General features: G+C 40.5%; 1 long non-coding RNA gene across 1 annotated transcript; it reads right to left on the bottom strand.

Annotated features, from left to right (window-relative positions):
* Positions 1-7,792: 7,792 nt before the first annotated feature.
* LOC146545241 (uncharacterized) lies at positions 7,793-15,555 on the bottom strand. Its single transcript, XR_014882168.1, has 3 exons — positions 14,693-15,555; positions 14,326-14,494; positions 7,793-9,738 (listed from the first exon to the last, which is right to left on the bottom strand). It is a non-coding gene; the product is annotated as an uncharacterized LOC146545241 (long non-coding RNA).
* Positions 15,556-26,669: the final 11,114 nt, after the last annotated feature.

The following is a 26,669-nucleotide window of genomic DNA, read 5'->3' as shown; positions in this document are numbered from 1 at the left end:
AGGTCTTGGAGAATGTGGGAAGTGCCTGAAGACTGGAGGTTAGCCAATGTCACTCTGGGCTTCAAAAAGGGCAAGAAGGAAGATCCAGGTAATTACAGGCCAGTCAACTCACCTCTGTCCCTGGAAAGGTGATGGAACAGCTTGTGCTGGATGCCATCTCCAGGCAACTGGAAGAAAAGCATGGGTTCACCAGGGAGAAGTCGTGCTTGACCAACTTGGTAGCCTTCTATGATGTTGTCACTGGCTGGGTGGATGGGGGGAGAGCAGTGGATGTAGTGTACCTTGATTTCAGCAAGGCCTTTGATACTGTCTCCCACGACATCCTTATAACAAAGCTGAGGAAGTGTGGGATAGATGAGTGGACAGTGAGGTGGGTTGAGAACTGGAACTGGCTGACTGGCAGAGCGCAGAGGGTCGTCGTTGGTGGTGTGCAGAGTCCGGTTGGAGACCTGTAACTAGCAGTGTTCCTCAGGGGTCGGTGCCGGGTCTGGTCTTGTTCAACATCTTCATCAATGACCTTGATGAGGGGATAGTGGCCACCCTCAGCAAGTTTGCTGATGATACGAAGTTGGGAGGATTGGCTGACACGCCTGAAGGCTGTGCTGCCATTCAGCGAGACCTGGACAGGCTGGAGAGCTGGGCAGTAAGAAACCGGATGAGGTTCAACAAAAGCAAGTGTAGGGTCTTACACCTAGGGAGGAATAATTGCATGCACCAATACAGGCTGGGGGATGAGCTGCTGGAGAGGAGCTCTGCAGAGAGGGACCTGGGCGTCCTGGTGGACGACAGGTTGGCCATGAGCCAGCCAAAAAGGCCAATGGCATTCTGGAGTGCATTAAAAAGAGTGTGACCAGCAGGTCGAGGGAGGTGATCCTCCCCCTCTACTTTGCCTGGTAAGGCCTCATCTGGAGTACTGTGTCCAGTTCTGGGTTCCCCAGTACAAAAAAGACAAAGATCTCTTGGAAAGAGTCCAGTGGAGGGCCACAAAGATGGTGAAGGGCCTGGAGCATCTCCCCCTGTGAAGAAAGGCTAAGTGAACTGGGTCTGTTTAGCCTTGAGAAAAGAAGACTGAGAGGGAACCTGATCTAGGTCTATAAGTATCTAAGGTGTGGGGGGCAGAGTGGTGAGGCCAGATTGTTTTCAGCAGTGTGTGCAGACAGGACAAGGGGGAACAGTCAGAATAGGAAACATAGGAAGTTCCGCACAAATGTGCGCAAGAACTTCTTTACGGTGAGGGTGACGGAGCACTGGAACAGGCTGCCCAGGGAGGTTGTGGAGTCTCCTTCTCTGGAGATATTCAAGACCCTCCTGGACACCTACTTGTGCGACCTGGTGTAGGGAACCTGCTTTGGCAAGCGGGTTGGCCTCGATGATCTCTAGAGGTCCCTTCCAACCCCTACAATTCTGTGATTCTGTGATTCTGTGATTCTGTGTGCCCTGTGCCAGTGAGGCTGCAAACAGATTTTCGCCTTTTGTCCAGATTTTGTTGGTGTTAAGGTCAGAAGGGGTCACCATGGCACAGTCAGACTAACGCAGGTTATGTCTCCCCTTCCCACCACCATTTCTCCCCTCACTGCAGTGGCTGATGCAATGCATGCTGCAGGTATTGTTCATTTCTGCTGCACTTCCAGAGAGATAAGAACAGCTCCTATGTGCTTTCAGACAGGCTCTGTGCTTGTGGTAAGCAGAGTGCTTTCAGTGACTGCACTTGTACATCTCCCCCACTACTCTTAAGTACAGATATCCCATTAAAAATTGAAGAAAGGGGAAAAGAATTCTCAACTCAGCCCCTCAATTAGATAAGGGAAGAATTAATTTAAAAATACTTCACAGTACTTTTAAGGATAATTTGATTCTATGGTGTGGCTGTGAAACAAGCTTAAAATAACTTGTCAACAACAGTATCCTGCAGAGGCAGAATGGGACCTTCTGGCTTTAATGAAAAACCTGGTAACCAAGCTTCCTATGTCTTTACTTGTAGCTGAAAGCATGAATATAAACGCACAAGTGAATGCTTAGTAACAATTCAATTCATCTTTGTGATTCTGATACTCAGCAGTTCCTCCCAACAGGTGCTGCAGGTGGTCTTTTGTAGAGAGACTCCAAGCTCCTGTGGTTCTTTCTTTTCTGGCAGAAGGGAAATATCTTTCTGCTATTTCTGGGGGGTTCTGCTGGAACTGCTCTTAATTTGCAGTGGTTCTTAATCTAGCCTGAAGCAGCATCCACATTACTGGGTTGTTCTACTGTTAGGTGCACATTGCCTGAGATCGTGTAACTGCATACAACAGCAGACTCCACTATTCATGATATGAGAGTATTCTGTGACAGTTGGGCTTTAATGCTTGTCCAAGAGCTGCAGGAGCATGTGTCTGTAATTGCATATGAACTCCTTCCTCTGTTCTGCAGAAGACATGGTCTTGTCACCAGTCCTTCCTCCTCCACGCTGCCATGACATATTGTACCTCAATGCTCTTCACCTTTATTCCAGAAGTGATTTTGACAGGCAGGTAAGGAGAGACCTGATATTCCTCAAAGAGATGGAAGGAGAGGTACTTCTGTAATGCTGGCTTTGAGCCCCAGGAGGGAAATGCTCTGCTAAGTCTCTGTATTGCACTTGAAAGAGAAATTGATCCTTTTTCATGTATCTTCTATGCCATAGAAAATGTAAGATAGATAAACATTCTTTCTTACTACTATGAAGCATTTCAAATATATACTCATGTATATACAATCTGTATATATATATATGTATACACAGAGTGAGATTTTCCTAACATCAAGGTATTAGTCAGCTTTAAGGAGCTATTTTTTTTTCTTTCTCTGTGTCATTTTGTCTTTTATTTTCCATCAAAATGTAGCTTCTGTGAGCCTTAAGATACTAGTTAGGTAGGATTGATACCATAGAATCACAGAAATGGCTGAGGCTGGCAGGGGAAGGTCCATGAGCACAGCCCCTACTCAGCAGGGACACCCAGAGCAGGGTACCCAGGCCTATGTCCAGGCGGCTGCTGAAGATCTCTGGGGAAGATTCCAAAACCTCTCTGGGCAGCCAGTGCCAGTGCTCTGTCACCTGCACAGCACAGTCCCTGGTGTTCAGAGGGAACCTCCTGCGTTCCTGTTTGTGCCCAGCACCTCCTGTCCTATCACTGAGCACTACTGACAAGAGCCTGGTTCCATCTCTGCACGCTCCCTTCAGGTATTTCTGAACACTGATGAGATCCCTCTGAGCCTGCTTTTCTCCAGTCTGAGCAACCAGCTCTCTCAGCCTCTCCTCACACGAGAGGTGCTCCTGTCTTTTGTCACCTTGGCACTGAGTTGGACTCTCCCCGCTATGTCTCTCAGGCTGGAAGGACCCAGAACCCGATCCAGCTCCCCAGTGGCAGCCTCAAAGCAGAGGAGAAGGGTGAACTCCTTTGACCTGCTGCTGATGCTTTGCTCATGCAGCCTGGGTCATCACCATCCTCCTGTGCAGCAGGGGCACCTGACTGGCTCATATCATTTATCAGACACAAGAAGGAAAGGAAACATACCAGGCTTACTAATTTCTCAAGGAAGATAAGGCCACAGACTTACTTAACCTTCCTTTTTCCTTGTGTTGAAACACCTACTATGATTTTAGTGCAAGGATTTTGGTATGTTTTTTTCTGTATCTTGTCACTTCAGGTTCCTCAACACCAGACAGGAACTCAGTGCTTTTGGAGCCTGGGATCTGATTTTGTAACAGTTTCCTCCTTTGGCCAACTGCCAGAAAATCACCTAGGAAACCCAAGTACCAGTTTCCATGGTCACTTAGGAGAGAACATATTTCTTTCTATTGCATAGCTTATTGGTACCAGCAAACACACAAGCTTTTTGCCTGAGTAAGTTAAGTATGATGGGACTCAAAGAGCTGAATCCTAACCTTATTTCATCTCTGAAATCCCCAGTGAGATTACTGGAGCTGCAGAGTGTGAGCAAGGGCAGAATGTGGCTTCCCATGAATACGCTCACAACAGAATGGCGAAATGACATCTACAAACACATTGCCTTTGACATACTACTGACCCAGAGAAACTCAAGAGTGAGCTAAACAAGAATAAAATGGAACAATGTGCATAAAAATTCATGAGCAAGAAAGCATTCACCTGGTTTTTGATGTGAAAAGCACACTAGACCACAAAAGCAGTGATAGCAGGTCAAACTGTAAGTATGACTGCACTAGCATCTTGTATTTAGAGGTGGCTTGGAAATGGCTTTGGAAAAAGTATAAGCAACAACATGAGTGTTTTTTCCTGACTGTCAGGTTCCTGACTGCCACTGGGGGATCAAAGGCTAATCATTTGGATGGGGAGCCAGGTGACTTCCTCTGAGAGGCAAAGGAATATTCCAGAGTGGTGTGCGAAGACCTGAAGTTCCTTCTCTTTACCACTGTATACACTGCAACTGAAGCATCTTCATGTCAGACATTGTATTCAGTCTGGGAGGAATATAGCACATCCAAAAAGCTTCTCCATAACTTGACCTTTTCCAGATGAAGGTTGTCACCTTTTCCCTTTCATCTCAAAGCTATCTTCCTTCTGTAAGTAGCCATACTCACGTGGTTTCTTACAGAAACAAGGTAACTATGCATAGTGTCCAAAATACTGATGAACCAATACATCACAAAATGGTTGAGGAGATACTGTGATCTTGCGGAGTATCAGAAAATCTACTTCAGATTTTGCAGTAATTTTCCAGATCTGCAATTTGAAGCCAATGGGACTGCTTAGTGAACACCAGCTTTACTCACTGCAACTGGAAATGAATGCTTCAAAATAAGAAATCTTCCTCCCCATTTACAGGTGTGACCAATCATAAGTGAAACTTTTACACCAAATCAGTACAGCTCCTGCTTCCTCATTTTTACTTTTCTTAACCTTCCATTCCGAAGCAAAATTGTTAGAGGAACAGTAGATCCAAAGTCAAATACCACAAGAACATTTTCTAATAAATTTGATGTTTCAGTAGTGGGATGTGAGTGGAGCCAGGCCACTGCCAAAGCACAGAAGGCTGTGAACAGGTTTGAGCTATTTTTCACATTTTTCTGAGGCATACAGAAACTAAGTTGGGAGTCTAGAGACACATCCAACCCTTACTGCACACACTATAGACTGAATGCTATGCCATTATGTTTCCATAGAGTTGACTGTATCAGTAACTAAACCATAATTCACAGAACTAAGTTCTGTGGCCATTTCAAAAACAGTTTAAATCGCACTCGGGCACTAACATTCACATTGTTTGGGGCATGCTCCATTCATGCTGGGTAGCCCATTAAACCAATACTAAGTCTTACAGCAGTGCATTTGTGGAAGTTGCTGTTCCTTGATCAGTCAGTTTCCCACTACATGAAACCCTTACAGGACGCCTAAGATGATTTTACTGTCTTTGTATTGCCATCAGCAGCTTTCTTTCTCTTGAATGCAGACGATGTGTTCAGTAACTACAGCTCAAGTGAAGTGTTCACTTCTGCACTGATCACTTCTGTGTGTACCCTGCACAGCTTTGGATAGAGTTACAGCCTTTTACTGTTAACAGGCAAGAGGAAAATCAACTTTGCTTGCATTAAAATACAAGTTCCCTTCGGAAACTTCTATCTACACCTTCATGACCTGCTTTTTTTTTTTTTTCCCAATGCCACCAGCATATCTTGGTACTACATAAACTATGAAGTTTAGTTACTGATACAGTCAACTCTATGGAAACATAATGGCATAGCCTTCAGCCTATAGTGTGTGCAATAAGGGCTGGATGTGACTCCAGACTCCCAAGAGTTTATGTCACTCTTAGTGATATTTTTTTTTTATGAGTGATACACTCAGATTTCCCTATGCATTAACTATTCTGGCAAAGTTTGATACTTGGCCAGGCTCCCTAATCTTTATTTACTTTGCTGAGAGATTACCTTCTTTCTAATTATCCATCCCTATACTGCAAACATCTGTTTCTCTTAACTAGACAAGACTAATATTAATTCTGTTAAAGAAGTAAATTTCTGCTAAATTTCTTTCTAATAATCTGCTGTTTTCTGGTGGAGGAACTTGGCTTGGCTGTATGAATGTGCCCAATTAAACTAATTGTCACTCCTTGTAAATAGACCTTAAAAACAATTAAACAACATGAAATGGATGTGATATTAATTAAGAAGAATTTAGGAGATGCCAAAATGTTTGCTGTCTGCACATTTTTGTTGGGTTTACCTGGTACAGGTACTTCAGCTTACCTCCCACAGAACAGCATCACGTTACTTTTCCCCCCCCCCATAAATCATATCCAATCCACATAATACCTAGTGGTCAGGAATCAAGCCTTAGCTAGCTACAAGAGAACTCTATATCCCCATAAAGGAAGCCTGATGAATAAGTGCTTGTGACAGAGCCTCTCTGGAGGGGTGTTAGAGTTGAACCCATAAGAACTTTGGGTAAACCCATCCCTGAACACCAGCCATGGTACATGCAGGACAGCACAGCTTCAGCAAAGCACTGAGAAGTCTCTCCTCTGAGTAGCAATTTCATTCTGTTCAGTGAATGAAGGGAGAGTACCTTGGAGAAAATAGCATTTTATATGATGACTAAAGGTTGGGTCATAATGTGAGTTGCAAAGGACTTTTCTAGCTTGAGATCCCTGACCTTACAATTTATAAGATTTTTTTCAACAATTACGCTTTTGTGTGTATTATACAAACTGGTTTTGATTATCCATATAGCATTCACATAATTTACAATACAGAAGGAGACTTCTATAAGGAGTTATACTTGGTGATAGTTATGGGTTCCTTCTAACTCAGAATATTCTATGATTCTACAAAATAATTTTCCTGTTTCTGTGAGTAATGGATCTCAGCCACTGGAATGCCATAGAATATATTGCAACCACTTTTATTCTCAGCCACTGAAAACTGATGTCTTGCTCCACATTCCATTCAGGAACAGACCTACCCATGCCTACTGGCAAGGATCTGGGAGCTGGGCCAGGCTGCACCTCAGCACAATCCTCATCCAGGTGCAATGTGGTGCCTCTAAAAATGCCTCTCTGCTTAATGAAATCCTTCATGTGTTTCTGATGTCTCTGGCCTTAGACATATACCTCTCCCAGTACTGCAATGGGCCCTACATATATGTTTCTGTGGATGATCCAACTGTTGTGGCCTTCTAGGGTTGAAGGGTTGAACAGTGTTGCTCTGTGACAGGCAAGTGACATATGAGCGTGCTGCCACTCTAAGGGACACCAGTTTTTTTTTAATTACAGAATCAACACTGATGTGTTGATGGGCAGGTTAATGGGGAAGAGCCCAGTATTAGATAAAGGTCTCCTCTGGTCAGAAAGGGAACAAACTGACTTGCAGAGCCGCCTTCAGCTACACTCCTGGCATTCCCAGGCTGGCTGTAATTTCTGACTTTCAGTAACATGATATAATGTTTTGTTCTGGTTTTACATTTCTTTTTGTTGAAGAAGAATATTTCTGGCTCTGTAGTCTGACCTTTCAACTTTGATATATCCAGTCAGTACAAGAAGTTTTCTCTAGGAACCTCAGACCTTTGTAAAGATCAAATCTTGAAATCAGAATTTCATTCTGTAAGAAGGATTCAGTAGGGGTTAGGTTGCATTAGCCCAGGGCTCATACAAAATATCCTTGTAGCTGCTGGCCATAACAGCTGTTTTTCATTTGAAATAAAATCTAAAAAGCAGTAAAGCTCCTTCATGGAATTAGACAGCTGAAACAGAACTAGCTATTGCCAGGAACACAGCAATAGACACAATTGTAACACTCCAAGATAAAAAAGAATGCTTTATTTGGGCTGATTACAAAGCTGAGGTGTTGGCAGTGTGGTGAGTCCAGGCTGGAAGAGAAGCAGTGAAAATATCACACAGAAACATCAAAAAGCAAAGGGATAACCAGACCAAGCATGAGGCATTTGGTCTTATAAAAAGTCTACGGCTAGAGATGTCTTTCTGTGAGAACTCTGGTGAAACAATTTTGAAACTGGAAATGTTTGCATTTATCTGTTGGCTTCTTTTTTAGTCCTTGTATGCTAATAGTATAAAAGTCAGAAAAAAAGATGACTTCACCATCGATTTTTCTTCTTGAGGGAAAATTCCAGTAAGACTCCAAACATTGAATAGCAGTTTGCATCCCAAAAGAAAACACTGCTCTTGGCAGAAGCTTGCTGCAATCTCAGTGGGTTGGGCAGGACATGGAAGCACCATGTAAGGCCAGTAAGTAGATCTGAGTTTGACCGTTAGATTCCCCTTTTAGACCACTGGGTTTCATTCCTGTACAGCATCTCAGGCTCCCCTGAGGAGAGCATCTTCCTGTATATTCTGCAAAGCTTCCTTCTGGCTTCCCCAGATGATAAAAATCTTCCTTTCCTGAGAGGTCAAGGGTCCAGCATCTGTGGAGCAGCCTTTTGGCTGTACTGGTCAAAGTTCACAGAGACTCTGCACACCACAATGTATAAGAAAGGAAAAGGCATTTGCAGCAGAAGGCCTTCAGCCATTTGTGCAGATAAAATGAGTCACCAGGGGAAAGTGTATATTTAAGTAAAAGAAGGTAGGAAGCTTAAGCCTAGAAGCAGAGACCAGCAGCTCCTGTGAAGTTTGTTTGCGCATTCATTAGCTGGATATTTGTGGGACTAGTTAGTTCTTCAGTGAATTTCCATTTCCTAGAGCTCTTTGAAGCATTCTGTAGTTGCATTCATGCTTGGAAATTCAGGCTGGACATTTAATTTATTTGTATTTAAAATGTATTTGTCGTATTTGGAGTACAGAATATGGAAAGAAGGTGCTGACACCACAGGGTACAGACAGAAAACAAAGCAAAAAGATAATTTTCTAAGCATATGTTTTCATTAAGAATGAATTACCAGATGGTTCTGGCTGCTTTAGTTAGGGCCAGTGGTACAACGCCCTCAGAAATTCAAAGGAGAGGTGCTACTTCTTGTGAATAAAAAGATAAGAGCTTAGTAAAGAAAATATTCTCAGAATAAATACCATTACCGAAGAAAAAACATCTCTCCACTAGCTCCTAATTAATCTAGAAGATAGGTGATAGTTTTAAGGAAAACACAGGGTGCTTCTTGAAATGTAACATTTTCTATTTACATTTTGGAACGTGTATGGCCATGCAGATGTTACAGGCTTTGAACATCTGGGCATTCCAAAGTTACTTCTTCCTGACTCAGGAGAGCTTCCCATCACATAAGCCAAACTGCTGGAGTCCTTGTGGCTTTTGGGAAGGCGGCATGCTGTGCATGCACACAAACAATGACCTCTGGCTTCTTTGGGGGGCTCAGGGTCCTTCAGCTGTTACTGCCAGCACACACAGACATTTTGAAGTTGTCTCCATTTTCTGCAGTCACATCAGCCACTTTCAGATATGTCTGGAGCAAGCTGTTACTTGGAAGTCTAAGCAGATGTTGCTTTAGTCTCAGCAGAAAGGGGTGCCATTGCATATTTCAGTTGGAGAGAAGGACTATTACACTTCAGAACTATTTTCCAATTCCACAGAGATTAATAATTCCTGAGGATTACTTAATTGATCTTGATCTGAGGATTACAAGGTACTTAAAGGCCGAGAAACATTCTCATGATCACAGAAAAAGTCATTAACAGATCAGGGAACCGCAGTAGAAATAATCCAGGCTCCCACATTGGTAAAGAGTGCTGTAAGAATTGAGCTTTATGGAGGAGGTTGGCACTGAATGGTCTGGCGTAGATTCTCTAAGGGGAAAAAGAAAATGAAAGAAAAATAAAGAAGAAGAAAAGAGAAAACTCTTCATTAGCTTTGAATAATCTTTCTCTGTGTGTGTATATATAAATTTTCACAAATATCATGAAGTAAATTGTCAGAGGCTGATGTGAGGGTGGCATACCTTTGTAGTATTGGCATGTTTCTACAGAGAAATTCTTAGAGGAGTATGTTTACCTGATATGATGGAGGTAGTTCCTCTTTCTCTGGATGTGTTGGGAAATTTATAGCTGTTTGGTGTGTACACATGTATCTGTAACCTAGAAATAAACTTTAATTGCTACAGCGTGTAACTAAAAAGACCATCCTAATAGAAATATAATGTTTTAGCAATAAAATTAATAATACCAAGTTGTCTCAAACACAATGCAAGAAAGAGTATGCAGTTATTTCATCTGGCACTTCTTAGTTTCCTGGCTCTGTTGTGAAGGAGAGAGGCTAGCAGGGCCTGATTTTCACTGCTGTATTTAGCAATACGTGGCTGTCGTGCTAGCTCCATTAAATACACAGTCACTCATGCGTGCCCAGCACAGGCACTAATAGCCACTTAACTAAAGTCACTTTTAGCCATAATTTATAGGTAGCCCTAGGGCAGCTCATTAGTTCTCTCTCATTGCTATTTATACACCCAGCAGCTCAGTGAAAGATCTGGGGATTGTTTCTGGCTACCTGGAAGCAGAACTCGAGCAAGGCGGAGCGAGGCGCTCAGCCGGCGGGTGGCAGCACGGGCTCGAGCTGATGCAGCTGGCAGGAGAGAACTCACAGCGAGCTCGTGATGCTAACGGGCTGCTCTTGGAAGCACTAGGGAACGCAACAGGTGCTGCGATCTTTCTCTAGGAAAATGGGTATTTAATCTCCGTTTTTAAACTCCGGAGGCCTTTTGACAATTCAACGTCAGACATCTGTTGGCGTTGATGTAAATTTGACCACACACCGTCAAACGTCTTATATGGTTTGCAACCTCATGCGTGCGCGCTCTATTTGAATACACTGATTTAGTTCTCTTGTTTGTACGTTTTTTCAGGAAATAACATTAAATTCAGAATGAAGAATGATATTTTTTTCCCCTGTGAAGAACAAGAAGAGAACACAAAAGTGCCAGTCAGATTTTGGCTCCCAATCACTTATTCCAGCGCTTAGTACATGATTTTCAAAGGAAAGAAAAGCCTTTACTTGCACAAATGATCTGACGGTACAGAAAATACAGGTTTGCTGAGCCAGCTAGTGGGGTGCGACTTTCAGCAGTAGTGTTGTCCACCTCCTGAGTATCTGACAAACAGATTTCTGGAGAATTGTCCCTAAATAGGACATGGGGAGTCCTTTCCTGACATCTGTGCACTGGGAGCAGATCTGCCACAAGGAGAAGCTGGCCTAGTGCTGTGGACTGTACTGAGTGTGCTGCATGGTATGAAGTATCATGAGTTTCTATTCATTCCTGCTACAGATCACCATATTATATTGAAATTAAAAAAAAAAAAAAAAAAAAAAAAGCAAAATTTAATCAAGAGAAATATCTCAAATGTTTTGGATAACTTTAAACACCTTTCTTTCGAGGTTTTCTTTCTTCTCTTTCCAACGTTAGCCAGCAAATCCATTTCAACACAGAGAAAATGGTATTACATCATAGGTTTGTTTTAAAATAATGTATGCGTACAAATACATACAGTTGGGCCACTGTAAATTTCAATACAGCTGAGGAGGAGCAGGGGGATAAAAGAGAGCCAGTCAAGGAGCCTATAGTAATTCCTTGAGTTTCATTCATCTACTGCTGTTAGAAACCCCCATTCTGACACAGGCATCCTGTTGAAGCAGTCTTTCTGGACTCCTCTGGGTGGAAAAACAGAAGTCATGAAGCCTCAGTTTGCCATGCCCACTACTTCCACTCCCTGGAAATCTCCCTCCTGGACTCTGCCATGCCCATTTTTGTTCCTTCAGGAAGGAGACCTCAGGTTCACACAGAAAAGTGGCTGCTTCCAGTGGTTTTATAGCAGTGTAGATGGATTTCACAGAGCCACAGGGAACCTCCAGAGCATAGCATCGCCAAGTTGATGTAATTAGATGAACTGCTGTAAGAATTTACCTTCAGCAACAGCAAAGGAAGTAGGACTTAACAGTCACATTTGGAGACTTTGCTCATTTGTTTGCTTTCAAATGCAAAAGTTGAGTTTTGACCATGAATCCAGTGTCTAGGATAATGTTCTTTGTGCTTGCCAAACACCTAAGTAGAAGCAGTTACCTTAATTAGGAGAAGAAATGGGGTCCGTATTGCTGATCATAGCACTTTGGAAATAATCTCCAGGAGTCTTGAGTGCTGAAGTGAAGTAACCATATCCAAAGTATTTTATATTTCACAGTCTTCCTCCTCAGCCACACGAAGAAATGTTATCTCTGTCTTCACTGGGACAGATTGGCACTTAATCTGACTCACTAGACTGCAAATCCATTTGTAAATAAAATGAATTCAGACAGCGTGCAAGCATTATTCAGTGGCAATTCAGATCTTTGTTTTTGCCTACAACGGAAATTGTTCCAAGAGCTATAAAAAAAAAAAAGCTAGTGATGTTCCAAGTCCTGATGTTGTCTTTCAGAACTCAAGTAAGGCTTCCCTCTAGCACAGTATGAAACAGATTAGATATTGGCACAATTTTGCTTAGTGTGTGGAAGTAAGACACCCTCATGCACTAAACTAGATGAGAAGGTATATTACATATTTTGCACCTTCACACTAGGAATAGAAGATCAATTTCCAATCAGTAAAGTTTTGAGGATTTGTACAGGTCTGATGCTGGAGTATTTATTCCCAATTTCCATTGCTTTTACTTCAGTTCTATCCAAGCAAGTAACTCTGTACTGTACTGTACTGAAAAACTGCTGTTAGTAAGGATACCTATGCACTGTTTTTGAGAAATCACCTTCTTCCTGTAAGAAATCAAACTGTTAGAAGACAAGAGGGGCATTGGTGATTTCATCAATTACACTGCAATCTTCAGAAGATGCAAAGTTTGGGTCACACTTGTATCTTTGATGATTAAGAGTCTAGTTTAAGTTGAGTCAGCCCTACAGTACCCACTCCTCACCAATCAACAAATGCAGCCCAGGATTTTGGTGGGAGCTGGGAGACAAACCTGGCTGCAACTCTGAATGGTTCCTTGCCAGCTGACTTGTCTGTTGGCTCCGGTGTGCAGCCTTGTGCGAAGGCTAATACTGGAAATGCATTTACTGTGCTCTGTCATTGCAAAAGTATGTAATGGAAAAATGGGCTATCAGTCTATTTTTCTTCTGTCATCTTCATCAGGTAGAAGATAGTACTATGTCTGCTGTTGAACTATTGTAAAATGGCATGTGTTATTGATTTAAGTATATTACTATGAAGATGTACATTAGACACTATATCATTCCCAAGGAAGGCTTCCTACAAAGCCAGAGTTTTGTGTGCTTCTGGCTTTTGCATCCCTTTTCTGTTCGCCTATATTACCAGAAGTGAGACACACCACCTCTGATAAGATCTGTTCTGGACCTTGAGAGCAGTTACAGTACTGCTTTGACTGCTGGGATTGAGAAACATTTCAGCTAAAAGCTGAGTGATACATGAAGTAATACATTCTTGGAATTAATATTCACAGTGTAAAAGCAAAAGACTTCAAGATCCAAGATATACAGTAATGTATGTTCTCCAGAGCGTGTTCCAGTTGCTCTGTTTGCTAGATATCTCTTGTTTATTTGCATCAGTGTAAATCCAGGTAAACAGTGTTTTGGGGATTTACAGTGAAGCAAGAGAGAACAGCATCCAACTAAGAGAGTTTTATTAACAGTAGTAGCAGTATAAATACTAGTCAGGAGTTATTCATTTCCAGAGAGAGAAAACACGCAATAAGAAATGAAGTTGGCTGATCAGAGCTCTATTCATCATATTCAGAAGACCTGAAGATTCATCATTTTCAGAATAACCTGAAGATGTTATCTTTTCCTATAAGTACTGCATGATTTGCACTAGGCATCACAAGACATGCAGTCTGATTCAGACTGCCAAAAATGAGAGCACAGATTCCTACTGAATCAATGTATCTCAAAGCTGTTACCTGAAATCACACCTGCAAATTGATCTAGAAAAATTCAGTGATGAAGCAGAAAGCAGTCTAAGCCTAATTGGTGAAAAACATGGAAATGCCATCCCTTTACTTGCCTCTTTAAATAAGGCATCCATATTTTGTGCAATATCTCATATACAACTTGTTCAAGAACTGAGAGAGCAGGCTTTAAGTCTTCCTCTTAGTTTATGTTAAATGAATTCATGATTTAATGTACGGTGTTTCCTTGCTGATTTCACTCACTGATCAAAATCGCTTCTAACTTCTAAGCATTTTATTTATACAATAATTACTTTGATTTTCATTAAGCTTGATTCATGACTGGATTGTTTCATTGTAGTTCATTTTCCTAGAGTTGGATTTGTTTCATTCAGATTTTAATTGATTCTGAACTACTGGCTTAATAATGTTCAATAAAAAGACTCAAATTCTACAGAGTTGTTTTCTTTCGTGGCTACAACATATGCTCACCAGCTACGGATGATCGGAAGGAATCTCTGATGACGAACTTGAAAGTCATGATCTTCTTCTGATCTGCTGGTTGCTGGGCTCACATTGTGGTGGGAAACAGGTACTTACTATCCTGGCTGTCTGAGCATTATCCTCATTCACAGATGAAGGAGATTGGTCTTCCAAGCACCTGAGTCAAATTAAAAAGTGGAACACATTCCTAAGTCAAGGAATCTGTTCTGAAAATATTATGTTCATTTCACTCAGTACCGATAAAATAAACTCTCCTAAGTCACACAGATATTTCCTCAAATGTTGTCCCTGCACTAGAACTGCATTTCTGCCCAGGGGGGTGGTCTAGCAGAGCCTCTCCTTGTTAGCTACATACCTCTGGTGGATGTGTTAAGGTAGCCCGCTGGTGCACTGGAACTGGAACACACCAGGTTCAGACGTGCAGGGCTTTTCCATGCAAAGCTGTGAGCAACACCAGTCCGGGAAATCAGAGTATCTGAGTTTAATCAGCTCTACTCATGAACACTGAGGTCAAAGATTTAAAACACAAAGAACAACAACAACAACAAAGTCATTTAATATGAATAGTTTCTATGTAAAACATTACTATGTTTTATGACGTTTTAATGATTAATGATTAAACAAAATGTTTTATTTCTAACTTTTAAAAATGGAGAACGATCACAGAAGACTTCTGTCAGAGGCAGCAAATGATAAAGTCAGGAACATTTACCATCTTTGGGTGCTCTGGCAGTTACCTTGGTTGCCTACCTCCCTCTAGCAGTTATGGGAAAGTGAAATGATCTCTTCTTTGCTTTCCATAGGCCTCCTTCTCTGTGGCATAGCCAAGCTTGCTGTCCGGGCCTAGCAGGCCTTGAAATGTGGACATGTTCACTGCTTGTCCTTAGAAACATGACTGCCATGAGCTCTGTGCAATGCTGCTGTTTGTGTTGGAGAAGGAGGTTTCCACCTTACCCCCCCGTCCCTCTGCAGCCATTGTGCAAGCAGGGGTTGTGTCCCTTCCTCACTGTAAGCAGCAGCAGCAGTGAGTGCTGATGGCAGTCAGCTCAGGTCCAGGCCAGGCAGCCAGACATGAGGCGTGTGCTTTCGCTCTGTAGCCAAAGGGATTTTTTTAGTCTCTGTCCAATTGGAAATTATTACTGCTTAAAGAAAGTTTTCTTTTATTTTAGAAATGTCCTTTTGCCTCTTTCAGAAAGCTCACCAAATCACTATGTGCATCTATGTTTTACTTCTTCTAACAATACAAAGTGGAGACAATATAAGATCCTTATCTACAAATAAAATTCAATATAGGGCAATTTCAAATAAAGTGTTAAGCACTTCTGCGCTTACAAATGTATAACCACAAAAAAAAGCTGAATAAATATTAAATAAGCTACTGAGATGCTGATTTCTGTTGCTCCTAAATGTCTGTATTTGTGCACTTGCTTTCATTAGAGCTTTCGTATTAAAAGGAATGTTGGAGTCAAGAAGGCTCAGGCCCACACTGGTTCATAATTTAGCATGAGTTATCACTTAGCTTCATGAATCAGATGAAATATCATTTGCAAAAACAAGCATCTCAGGGCAAAACTAGAAGTGAGAAATCTCATTCACTTTCCAATAAGATTGTCATGAACTGATCTGCCAGTGCTGGAATCACAGCCACTGAATGCATAAACTGTTTGCTTCTCATATGCAAATATTCTCTTACTTGATCTCAGAGACTACGAGAGGCTTTCTAAATGTAGGTTTCCAAAGTCCAAGACTAATGAGGAATTCTGATTAATACTATTGGCTAGATATGACATTTAACACACATAAATGTAATCAATCATTTAGGGCATGTAGGTAAATTATGGTGATTATAACACGAGAACGCATTGCAAAGTTATTTCATACATGGGGGATTTTCAAAGTCCCACATGATGACATTGATATAGTGCTACTACTCTGTTATAATCTTTGTATATTATTTAAGTGTAACAAATACTTCATTCATTGCCTGCCCTAAACTTTGCATTTGGTGACATTCTTGCTGCTGTGTTAATATCAGGTCTATTAAGCTGGACCTCATGGTCCATTACCCTTTCTTTAGGCCTGACCCCATGAAGTTTAAGGGTCTTGAGCACAGTGTGAAAAAGCAAAAGGTTTCACTCTCACCCAAGGAGCTCATTAGGACTTTATAGAAACACAAAAAATATTCACACAGTACCAACATTTGCACTGAGGGATACTCACCAGACAAACAGCCTGGTGTCAGGAGGAGCTCATTGTTCTCTTTTTCCAGGCCTGCACACCAATTTAGCAGGCTAGCTAAAGGGATCGCTCATTTGTAATCCAGCATTTCAGCCTTTGTAGGAGAGATTCATTTGCCAGCATCTTTTAACTTGGCTTCCTTGAAATTCCAGTTCCACTCAGAATGGTACTTTTGAAAGCACCGAAATCCATCGAGTAGGATGGCACTTACAAAACACTATAGCAGCATTTGGAGGCTGTCATTGTTTGTCATTGCTGTTTCAAGGCAAGTAAACAGTAATTCACAGGATGTTCTTAAAAGGCTTCTCTGCAAATCCCTTATTGACTAAGGGCTAGGCTCTGTGCTGCTTACCTGCCTTGAATAGTGCTTCTCATCTCCTAGATTTCAGATGAGTTTCTGAAGGAACAAGACACAAGAAAAGATGTGTGAGGCTGTAAGAGTCCAACCCTACCACTGTAAGAATAAACTGGTTTCTTGCCATCCATCTGTCTCTCTACCTGTCTCTACAAAGTTTCAGCATCCTGGAAAAGACCCCAAGTACTATTTACTATATAACAGCTCATCATGGATTTGGGTTCGGAATAAGATATCTCTCTCTATAAGACACTGGGTTGCTAAGGCTTTTGCAGTACTCTGAGCATAACAATGTAGGTAGTGACTCCATTGTATTTTGAAATTATTTTTAAATCATGGTGTTTTCTTTGAAAGCTGGTGCTCATGGCTTCGGGCAGTAGCACGCATATTTAGAATGTGCATACTTGTTTAAAAGAGAGTTATAACAGACTGGCAAACCAAAGAGACTCACTCTACATCAAATCCAAAGGGATTTTTATGTTTCAGGGAAATGGGAAAGTTTGGTATGTAATTTTGCCCAACAAAGATTGGTTTTAATACTTTGTCACAAGGCATCTTTCCACCAGGAGAACTTATTTAGATTCCTTCAGGGTGTAAAAAAAGGACAATTGGCATTAAGATAACTTACAAGTTTGCTGCTGGCCAGATGTGGGAAGCCAAAGTAAGGGAATTGCTGTGTGTACAGAACTGGCATCTAGGTGGATTATTCCTCCTATTCTCTGATGCTGACATACATTATGCTATGAAATCAGTGGAGAAACACTTGCATTTGTTACACTGTTTTAATATATCTGCAACACATAAGCAGTCCTGCACTACATCTGTGGATCATCACTGTGAGCAAAACTAGTTCTGTTGGTCAGTTGGAAGTTTCCTTCTCTAAAGAGCCAGTATGTGAGTTAATTTGGGCCCCGTAATGCATGTAAAATACAAACAAAAAAGTATGTGGAGAAAACAACATATCTCTCCAGATCTTTCAAAGTGGGTTTGGGGGCACCAGCAGAAAGCAGGGACGTTGCACATTTGCTGACATATAATTCATGGTCAGCTCTAGGTCAGTGAACGCTGCCTGGAAATCCAGGCATGATTTATTGATGGTCATTGTAAAACATACAAAAACCTGTTTGAGAATCATTACAAACCAAAATCCTGGGATCTCCATAGCTACTGATTGGTAACTTGTAGCTACCATGCCATCTTCATAAAATCATCACTTCCATATAACCTCCTCCTCACACAGATGATAACTCTCAGAAATCCCTAGATCCACCCCCAACTGTTTCATCTCAGCTTACATTTGCTAAGCCAAAGTATTTAAGATAACTTTGAAAGGAATTACAGGGAGAAGAAAATAATGGGTTAAAGGAGAAATCATGTGCCTCACTCAAAGGCAGTTAGAAGAGTGAAGGGAAATGCTGAAAAACGTACAGTGAAGTGAGGAGATAGAAGAAGGAAGAAACCACAAGTTGCCTGGACTGCAGTCAGGAGGATTGGGAAGTTCTGAAGACAGTGGCCACCTACAGCTTCACAGCATCTTAAACAAGGAGGAAGGCCAAGGAACCAAACGCAGACTTGTCACAGCAATTTCAACACAGCCTTGAACCACAGCGTGTCCAAAATGTCTCCTGTGAGGATGCACTGTCATGCAGTATCATGGAGTTTATGTTGCACAGCTTTTCACAGCAGATTACGTTAACCTGGTATTGCTGATAGTTGAACTGGGGAAGATGCAGAGCATGTACACAATCTATTTTGGCATCTCTGCTTTGAGGTTGCAGGGGAAGAGGGCATGGCGAGGAGCAGCACTTTTAGCAAGCACTGCTACTTCTGCAGTGAATGTCAGGCTGTGGTGTAGGATTTGGCCTTTGGCTTCCAAATCTATTTAATCAAAAATATGGTCACACCACTATAACCACAAAGGCTCCTTGAGCTATCACATCAATAACATCAGATTTTCATTTTGTTCTCTCAGAAGTGGTGCAAACAAACAAATGTAGAAGCTGTTCTTTCAGTTGTAGTTTCTTTTAATTACAATGCAGAAATAAAGCTAGGTCAGCAGTTAATTGAACTGACTCTAGTTAAAGTCATTGCTCTTCATCAGCAAAATTATATGGCTTGAAGGCTCACTGTATAAAATATAGCATAAAAATCACTAGTAGCTCATTGACAATTTTAATGTTTCCTGTATGGATTTTTTTTGGCATTACAGAGGCTGGGCATTATTCTATCAACAGTTTTCAGAGCAGCATTTTTACATTTGATTTAATTGTTACTCACAATAAGCACATCTTTACTCCAAGTTCTGTTGTGATTATCAGAATTCACTCTGAGATAACCATTGATGAGCCCTTTGTGGGTCAGAAGCTAAAAACAAGTACCTGGTAAAACAAAACTAGCAAGAACATATTAAAATCTTAGAGGACAGGACCTTCGCTGCTGTGTTTTCAGGGTCCGTGCTCTGAAAGTACTACTGAACTTCAAAGTTTTCTTCAAACTTACTTGAAATAGAAATCAAGGTTTCTAAGTGCTACCACTCTACAGTCAGAATGTACCTAGGGATAAATAAAACTCATACTCATTTTTCTATCTGCATATACAGCTCATGGCACAGTGGAACCTGTGTTGGTGATCTCTAGACTTTAATTATATTAGATTATAATTATATTAATATAGACTTTATATTATAGACTTTAATTATATAATATAAGCTTTAATTATATTACGGATAATAATGTAAACATAATATATTAAGTATAATATAGTAACAGCAATTATGAAAATGAATGGGGCAACTAGAATAGGTGCAATATAAATTAGGGCATTTCTGTGTTACCTTTATAAAAAATAAACAGTACGCACAGAACTAAAAAAGGATCATATGTGAAAATGAATGAAATGCCATACAATGGTAGAAAAACATTTGGTAATCAAAGACATGAGATGAGCATTGAAAGAGTACTAGGCCACTTAAAAAAAAAAAAAAAGTGGCAAAAAATCATAAAGGCGTGTTTAACTAATGCCAAAGGAAAGGATGATAGCATCACATCTGAAAAGAAGGAGAGATTTATTGCATGAGGCAAAAGAAGGTTGGCAGAGGCTCTAATAAGGGCAGATGATGCTAGGGTATTAAGAATGTCTCTTCAAGCAGAGTTAAGAAAGTATGCTGAAGCATGGGCACAGCTCTGCTTTCTATGAAAATACCATGGAGGTGACCGGACTTTGAATAAAAGCAGAAAACCATTTTTGTAAGATGCCAAGAGAATAGCAGGAAAAGCTCCACACTGTCAGCAGCTGATGCAACTATTGCCTGCAACTGTGAAAGAGAAGATCCTGCTGTATGATCATCAATATTCTATTCCAAGTTGCCCAAAAGAATAAAAAATGGCCTTTCTACTGAGAATGACATGAGAACAGTCAGCAAACAACATATCCATAAGCCCTGCAAGGAATCTATTTGATGAGCAGTTCTGACCTTTTGCATTCCCAACTGGAATAATAACTTGGGATACTTGGGATATTATCATTTGCCCCAAAGTGAAATTTCAAGCATATGTTGCCCCTGAAACAAGGAGATGATTTTTTACTGAAATGTTTCATTTTGATGACAGTGATTCTATCATACAAGTTACCATCTGAATGCCTTTAGGAACCAATTGTCTTTACTAGCAAAACTTGTTTTCAGTTTTTCTAATTAACTTATTTTAATATTTTCAAATGAGTATTTTCCAACCCTAACCATTTTGTTAAAAAGTGTTTATCTAACTGTACTTTAATACTGAAAACTGAATGATTCTTACATGGCACCACTGAGATGTTCATCCTTCTGCAGAGTAAAAAAAATAAAAATAATTAAATCACGTGAGTGTGTGTGAAAGAAAGAATAGATGAAGTAATTGTATACAGAAGTAGGTGCTATGCAAACTCCTGGCTAGATTACAATCTACTTTAATTGAGTAATCACATCCTTCTGACTTCTATTTTAATCAGCTGGAAACGGGGGTTAAATAGGGGTTACTGGGCACAGTGATGTGCTTTTAGATAGGCCAAGCAGAATCGGAGTTTGTATGCATAGGATAGACTTACAAAGAGAGATAACTTATGTAACACACAGTAAACATGGCAAAAGGCTGTTTACTAGCAATTACATTTCTTTGTAACACGAGGGTGTCTCCCAAGTAATTTCTCCCTGTTGACCTCAAGTCTCAGTTAACTAATCTCCACTGTAGTGCATGCAATCCAGGTATAAATTGTTATATTTTAAAAAATAAACAAACCAACCAAAAATAAAACCAACACAAACCCAGAAACTTAAATTCTTTCAGTAATTATTTAGAAAGATAATTAGGAAACGTATGAAAGGTATACACTAGACAGCATGGAAATATAAAGGGAAAATGGTGTTTAACTAATGAAATTAGCTTCTTCATGGGAAAGTCAATGAAAACTGACAGGTGTGAAGTAGGAGACATCCTAAGTTGACTACAAAGAGGTTTTTTAATTTAGCATCACATAAAAGATTGATATGTAACATCATCAAATATGGTATTGATGGTGACATTTTACACTGGGGAAAAATGGTTCCTTAAATGAAATAAGAGAGCAATATTAAGTGGATATAAATTGAAGGACATCATAGGAATTATAATTAGGTACAGAATATTTGCTGTAAGTTATAAACAGTCTGTAACAGACTTGCATTTGTGTAATGTAGGGAAAATTGATAAGGCTTGATTTATTGAAGAGAAAGAAAATAAATGGTTGAAAGTGTTGGAAAAGAAAGATATTTTAAAGTAACTGTCAAAATTTATTCTCCTACTTCTGCAAAAATAAACAGAAAATATTTTTTGAGTAATAGCAGAAATTCAACGCTGCTTGTCACTTGTGAAAATTAGGAAATTAACAGCTTTTTTGCTGTTTATGTGGAAAGGAAAATGTAACTAAATATCTACAGCTTTGCATGTTGATTTGGCATCACTTTGAAAGCAGACTTTTGAACAAAAGTCATTGAGTGAGGTAATAACAGAGTGCATCTCACAGCCTTGCACACTGCGATCCTATGAATCCCATCAGCCTTAAGATATATAAGGTATAACAGTAATCTTTAATGACACCTTAACAGTATTGACACATGCTTGAAAAATGTTTCATGTCAGGAGAAAGTCATGAATATATCAAGACAAGGACACTATTTCAATTTTAAAAGAAATAGTCTTAAAATAAATTATGATCTTTGTACTAGTTTTGGCTTATGAATCTTCCCAGAGAAACACCCAAACTGGATAGGATCCAAAGCAAAGATGAAACAGAACTTTAATTTTTTAGATTTGACTTCATAAAACCTGTGTGCAGCCACGTGGTTAGTATGGAAAATACTGACTTTGGTTTGTGGTGCTTATAAAGTAGTTAATTTCCAAAGAGAGTACCCTCATGCTGACTGCAGTCATTCTAGCTGTGATTAGTTTCATAGTTAGAATTTTAACCCTATGCTTTCAGCCAGATCCTTATCAAACCTAACTTTCAAAAAGAAGGCCCCACTGTCCACAGAAGTGATCCACCAAACTTCTTGTCAGCTTTAGGGCAACTACCAAACCTTATTTTCAAGAGTTACTAAATGCTTTAAGTGCTCCACATTGCTCTATGGCCCCTGCCAACAGCCAAACCTCATTGCAGAAGTTGTGTTCCAAGTGCCTGCCCCATGCCATAGGCTTCCTTGGGAGCCACATTCGGTTTTAGCTTTGTCTGCACCTCTGAAGTTCTACTTAGTTTGGCAGAATCTGAGTGTGTACAATGGATGAAGAGCCTTCAATTTAAACACAATTACTAAAGTCACTCTGAGCCAAAATAAATTCAGTAGCAAAGATTATACCGTCTTTTTTTTTTTAACACGTTAGTCAAGAATATTGCCTTTTTTTTTTTTTTTAATGTTTTAGTCAAGAATATTGCTAGGTAGCTTTAGGTTGGTGCAAAATTTAGAAGTGATCCTACATGAGAACATGCAGACTCTCCCCTGGGTCACAAAATGAAGCTCTCCCTGATGCCATCTTTCCTGCTCACATACCACCTATTTTTCACTGGCCTGAGTATAAGAGATATGGACAGTGAAACACTAGATCAACAGCTGTATTTTGGTGTATTTGCTGTATTTTGCTATCTGCAAAGACGGGTTCCCAAAATTTTTACCCAGAAGATGCTTAAGTACAGGAAGACTGCGGATCCTAGTCTTACCCCAGTCCAAGGATCCCTAAGTTAAGGCTGTAGATGTTCTCCAGAAAGATCTAGGAATAGCCTTCACCACACTCTCTCCAAAAGTCCACACAATAAGGTGTGTTACATGGAATAGTCCCAGTTGCATTGCTAAAAACTAGTTTGATCTTGCAACATAGTTTACATAGACATGTTATTAAGAACTGTTCTTGAATCATAGAATAGACTTGTAGGATAAGTGAGGCTGGGAAGAACCATATGAGGACTTCAGTCCAATCTCCTGCTCAAAGCTGGGTCACCTCTGAGAAAACAGATCAGGTTGTTCAGGGTTTTATCCAGTTGGGTCTTCAACATCTGCAAGGATGGAGCCTGCACAGCATCTCTGGGTACTCTCTCCCACTGCCTAACTGTCTTCATGGACATACCTCATGTCAATTTAAGCCTGTTGTCTCCTGCTCTCTCACCATGAAGTGCCTCTCCTCTGCTGAATTCACTCCAGGTTGTCACTCCCTTCTTGCACTGCTGTGCCCAAAATTGGATGCAGTATCTAGTGCTGAGAAATGAGGAATAATTCCTTCCCTCAATCTAAAAGCTGTGTTCCTGCCGCTGGCTGTCCCTGCTGCCAGGACACATGGCTGGCCCATACCTGGCTGCCCACTGGGCCCCAAGAACAGTCATCACAAAACTGCTTCTAGCTGGGGCAGCACTGGGCACTTGTCCTCTCTGAATCTCATGTGGTTCCTTTAGCTCCTGTCGTTCCCCAGCTTGTCCTTTTACTCTTTCCTGAGGATGGATGCGACATTTGTCTTTTTCTAGTTGTTAGGGACTTCTAAGTCTGTAGGACCTTTCAAAGGGGATAGATAATAGAGAATCATGTTTTATACATGAGGACATAGTTAAACACAATTTGTTCCTATTTGCTATAGGAAAAAAATTGTTATAACAATGTTAGAAAGATGTCACTTTGTTCAGACACCTCAAATGCAGAGGGTGAAATTGTGGCTCCCTGGAAGCCTATGGCACAGCTCATTCTGTGTGTGAAGAGAAATGTAACAGCATTAATAGTTCTGTTAGGAATTGAGGTTTCCTTGCTCTGAAGTGTCTCAGTAAAATGAAGCTGTATTTGTCAAAGCAGTCAAAAGCGACTTTTAGTTTTTGGAAATGTAGCTGTGTTTGCTCTAAGTGCAACTCAAAGCCCCCTGACATTCATGGAAAGATCACAGTTTTTTAGATCAGATATTTAATATGCAAATTTCTGTAATTAATTAGCCATGTTATTGGAGGGAAAAATCCATAATCTGCAGGCAGCTTCCATCTGCCCTCCCATTATGAGGGCTAGTGCTGCTCCAACTGTGTTTGCTTTTTATCTCTGATATTTTGCATTACTTAACTGCAAGAGCAGATGAAATTCTTGGGAGAGATTAACTCTAAATTGATGCAACTTGTCATTTTTTCTAACTAATCTCAACAAACCACACAGATTTTACTGCTGCAGGAATGCTTGAGCTCTGAATATTTATTTTACTTTGTTTAACTCCCAAAGTTACTTTATCTGAAATTGTCTTCCTACCTGGCAATCAAAGAAATGGTGTGTTCCTGTAGGGATTAAGTCAGGAAGCAGTTTTTAACAACAACAAATTGAAACGTTTACACAAGGAAGTGTTGCTTTTATAAGTGATGGGAAACTTCAAATTTGATTACAAGCAACCTTTGGCTTCCTATCTGTTCAACAATAGGCCATGTTGTTAAGGGCAATTTCCATGCACAGCATGTGGGTCCCATTTTTTCATCCTTAGACATGGTTGTTTACTGTTCAGAACTGTTTATGCATTTTAATCAGGCTTATTCAGCAGCCCTTAATAAATCACTACCAACTGAATGTACCAAAACAAGAACTATTACACAGGATTTGTTCCCCTCACGCAGCATTTGCCGCCCTTAGGTTCCACTGGATATAAAAATAAAGAGTCAATGGGTAATTGAGTCAAAAGAATAAGTATTAGACATATGATTTTAGTGCCTTTTGCTGAGCCATTGCCTCCAGCAACTTCCGTTAGCTCCAGGAGCCTGCCTTTAAATTCAGCCCAGGCCAGAATGACTTAACAATTGGAACCTGCTTTCAGCTCATGGCACTGAAAGTCTTTTTGATGGGATGAAGCTGACAGCCCAGTTCCTGCCTGGCAGACGTTCACATGAGACAAGACTGAATTCATATAGATAAGTGCTTCACATTCAGGTATCTGAGGCACTGGGAACAGCAGAGAGAGTGCTGTGGGTGAGAAGTTGGTATATACAAAGAAATGTGTCATTGCTGTTCTTTGTCTTAGTAGCAACCAATTTTTTTTTTTTTTTCCATAGTCCGGTGAATAAAAAATTTTCAGAGGAATTTTAATAAATTGATAGTGTTCTGTGATAGCCCTCAATCATTTAAAAAAATTCAGAAATAAAGCTACTTGATTTTAAATAAAAGAGCATTTAGTCTTACAGATTTTTCCAATGCTGATTTACTGGATTACTTCATATGAAAAAGAGGAGAATTTTACAGGCCTAATGATTATGCACAGCAAAGATGGCATGGTGCCCTGTGCACATCAAAGAGTTATGCCTGAGGAAACAAGAAAGGTAAAACAGAACACAAAAAGGGTTTCTAACACACAAACTGTCCCGGAAACTACTACTGAAATGCAAAATATCATTCTGGAGATTATTTAGTAGGGCCCTTGCCTCTCTCTGTCAATTTGCCCTACCAAAGAAAAGAGGAGAAATTAGAGTGGCTAGATTTGAGCCCTACTATCTTATCTGAAAAAATCTTTTTTTTCTTTGGGTCAGTGTGCTTGGTCAGGCTGCCTAGTCCCAACACTGCTCATAGCAATACAAGCTTTGTCTAGCAGTTCTGCAACACTCCCACCTACTCTCCTGCTGGACCATAACCCCCAAACAGCTTCATAGCCCTTCTCTTTTCCCCTCACCCCCAAATTGTTCATGAAGCACTTATGCTTGTTTCTGAAGAAGCAGGATGCTGGGGAGAGTTGTTTCAGTCTGCTATTGTTTACCTTGATACAGAAGAGTTCCTTTGTGAGGAGAAGAACTGCCACAACACAGCAAAATTCTGATAGCTATGTAGTGAGTTTTCCTAACAGAAATTATAAGGCCCAGTTCTCCAAAAGCTTAACTAATATGAACAATTGTCTTGACTTCAGTGGTGCTCAGCTACCATGATTGGCATGACATGGAGCCCCTCAGCCAGTTGGATCAGGGAGGCTCACCCATGTCAGGAACACCAAAGTGAAACACTGCTGTATTCTTCAAGGTTCAGCAGAACCTTGGTTAGACTGACACAAAAGATGGTCCCCAAATTGTGCAGTTACTAATACCAAACTGGAAATTGTGCCATTCTTCTTTGTTACTAAGCAATATGTAGGTAACCCTCTGTTTCTTGTACATCATTTACAAAGCATGTCCAGCTCAGTGATCCTTATAGGTCCCTTCCAGCTTGAGATATAGACAATGATTCTATGATTCATATTCTTCTCTT

This window comes from Meleagris gallopavo, chromosome 1 (assembly GCF_905368555.1).
Source record: "Meleagris gallopavo chromosome 1, MGAL_WU_HG_1.1, whole genome shotgun sequence".
In the NCBI taxonomy this organism is placed as follows: domain Eukaryota; kingdom Metazoa; phylum Chordata; class Aves; order Galliformes; family Phasianidae; genus Meleagris; species Meleagris gallopavo.
Note: the sequence above shows the minus strand (reverse complement) of the source record. Positions and strands in the feature narration are given on the sequence as shown.